Below are 3,403 nucleotides of genomic sequence, written 5' to 3' on the forward strand. Positions count from 1 at the left end.
GTTCTGGAATCTGAGAGGAGCCACAAATTTCCTTCCACCCGGCGTTCCCCTAAGTCTCCCGATAAAAATGATACCTCACTTGTGTGGGTAGGCCTAGCGCCCGCGACAGGAAATGCCCCAAAACAGAACGTGGACACATCACATTTTTTCATAGAAAACAGTGCCTACCTGTGGAATTTGGCCTCTAGCTCAGCCGGCACCTGGGGAAACCTAGCAAACCAGCACATTTTTGAAAACTAGAAACCCAGGGGAATCCAAGATGAGGTGACTTGTGGGGCTCGGACCAGGTTCTGTTACCCAGAATCCTTTGCAAACCTCAAAATGTGGCTAAAATACCACGTTTTCCTCACATTTCGGTGACAGAAAGTTCTGGAATCTGAGAGGAGCCACAAATTTCCTTCCACCCAGCGTTCCCCCAAGTCTCCCGATAAATATGATACCTCACTTGTGTGGTTAGGCCTGGTGCCTGCGACAGGAATAGATCACACAACGGTCAATGTTGGTCCTTACGTGAGGCAGCTGTTGACCCTGGGGTGATCCATTCCTGACACAGGCACTAGGTGTAGGCACTCAAGTGGGGTAGTGTTTTTATCAGGACAGGTGAGGAGTCACTGGGTGGTAGGAATGTTGTGGATCCCAGCATATTCCTGTAGTTTGTGTGACAGAAATGCGAGAAAAATAGAGTTTTTTTTCAACATTTCAGCTTTGCAGGGTATTCTGGGTAAGAAAACTTTGGGGAATCCACACAAGTCACACCTCTGTGGACTCCCCCGAATGTCTAGTTTCCAGAAATGTTTGGGTTTAGTGTGTTTCTCTATATGGCCGCCGAATCCAGGACCAAAAACACAGGTGCCTGCCTTACAAAACCAGTTTGTTTTGCCATAGACAATTTTGATGTCTCCACAATATGATTTGGGTGGTGGAATTTGGGGCTGAACTAAATTGGTGAGCTCCCAAGAGAGCACTCTCTCTCTGCTTGCCGCCGCATTCACCTGCTCTCTGGGTTGGCCTAACCCACTATTACCCAGTTGCACGAACAGCTTGCGAAGGGACAGCAGGACTGTCCTCATCACCTCCCTCATAATGTACTGGAAGAGGAGTTTTCGAATGGGACTCCTCTGCCTGAAAAATCACTCCCAGAGTCTGCGCCATTGTCCTATCCCTCAGATGCTGTCTCAGTATCTGATGTCTCAGTCTCTGATCCTATGTCAGAGCGGTCCTCTATAACCCAAGTGCAGGCAGCAGTCATCCATCAAGATGCCATCTCTGCTATTGGCTAAACTGTTGCTCTAAAACACTAGCCTACGTAGACAGTCACAAAATCGATGGTGTGTGTGAGATACGTGCAACAGTAGAGGCCACCTTACCTGCGCTTCTTCCCTCAATCAGCACGTACTTTCAAGACACTCAAAAAACACCTTGTCACATACCATTCGTCACAGTCTTTAGCACCTCCTGCGCCCAGTCCAACAATCATTATTGGTGCTCCCAGTCCCTCCTCCTCGGATTCCCTCATTACCACCCAGCAAAAGTGCCCTTCATCTCTCCATAGACTTTACTAATGTACTCAGCTATTTACATAAAATACAGATGTGCTCTTTGCAGTAGGCATATAAACCTTCTGCGCTTCTTTATGGCACTAAAACTGCCACTAGACAAGTCGGACCCTTTTCCCCCCAGGGAAACCACACACATATTGACAAAAGTGATGTATATATGACAGCCAACCACCTGAAACTCAACTCAAGCAAAACCGAAATAATCCTCTTTGGCCCACACAAAAACACCTGGGACCCCCCATGGTGGCCCACCACGCTAGGCCCTGCACCCACCCCCGCCAACTACGCACGCAACCTCAGCATCATCCTAGACTCCTCCCTCTCTATGACCCAACAAATCAACGCTCTTACCTCCTCATGCTTCAACAAACTCCGTATACTGAAAAACATTCAAATGGATCCCCACAGAGACCAGAAAAACTGTCACTCACGCACTCATCAGCAGCAGGCTTGATTACGGAAACGCCCTCTACGCCGGCACCACTCTAAAACTCAAGTGCAAACTACACGCATCCAGAACTCCGCAGCACGACTCATCCTCGACCTCCGCCGACACGAACACATCTCTCCACACCTCAAATCCCTCCACTGGCTCCCCATTGACAAAAGGATCACCTTCAAGATCCTCATCCTCGCACACAAATCACTCCACAACACAGGCCCTGCCTACCTCAACGAGAGTCACCTTCCACACCCCCACACGAAACGTCCGCTCAGCTGACCTCTCTCTCGCCTCTGTCCCCCGCATCAAACACACCACCACCGGGGGCAGATCCTTCCCCTACATTGCACCCAAAACCTGGAACGCACTCACAACCCACATTCGCAAGACCCAAAATCTACTTCTTTTCAGGAAGGGCCTCAAAACCTGGCTTTTTGAACAGTGAACCTCCTAGCCCCTTTCCCTCCCCCTGTCCCCCCCCCCGCAGCGCCTTGAGACCCTCACAGGTGAGTAGCGCGCTTTATAAATCTCTTTGATACAGATCTATATATATATATATATATATATATATATATCTCTACATAGATATATCTATAGATATATCCATGTACCTAGATATATCTATCTACATAGATATATATATATATATAGATATATACATATATATTTTTTTTAGTTGCTGTATGGTTTCCTTGGGGGCTAAAATGGCCCCCAGGGAAACCCTACAACATCTAAAAAAAAAATTGACCCCACAGGGGGCAACATCTAAAAAAAATTATGCCGGTGGGGGGGGGTGGCCCGTTTTCCGGGGGGCCGCCCCCCAAAAGTGAAATCCCTGGTGTCTAGTGGGGTTTCCTGGCCCCCGATCGCAGCTGTGCTGCGATCGGGGGCCAGGAAACCGTTTCAGAAGGCCTCGTAAGAAAGGGGAGAGTCTCCCCTTTCTTACGAGGCCTTTTCAAAATGTTTCCTGGCCCCCCCGATCGCAGCTGTGCTGCGATCGGGGGAGCCAGGAAACCTGAAAGTGTTTCCTGGCCCCCGATCGCAGCACAGCTGCGACCGGGGGCCAGGAAACACTTTCAGGAAGGCCTCGTAAGAAAGGGGAGTGTCTCCCCTTTCTTACGAGGCCTTCCTGAAAGTGTTTCCTGGCCCCCGATCGCAGCTGTGCTGCGATCGGGGGCCAGGAAACACTTTCAGGAAGGCCTCGTAAGAAAGGGGAGACTCTCCCCTTTCTTACAAGGCCTTCCCGAACGTGTAAAAGGCCGTTTTCCCCATGAAAGCAGGAAGCGGCCGCAAGGCTGCTTCCTGCTTTCATGGGGAAAACACCTTTGCAACGTCAGCGCGCCTCGCGGCGCGCAGACGTCACAAAGGGGCGGGTGGGGGGTGGGGGGAGACACGGTAGCTT

The sequence above is a fragment of the Pleurodeles waltl genome, chromosome 6, assembly GCF_031143425.1.
Source record: "Pleurodeles waltl isolate 20211129_DDA chromosome 6, aPleWal1.hap1.20221129, whole genome shotgun sequence".
NCBI lineage: Eukaryota > Metazoa > Chordata > Amphibia > Caudata > Salamandridae > Pleurodeles > Pleurodeles waltl.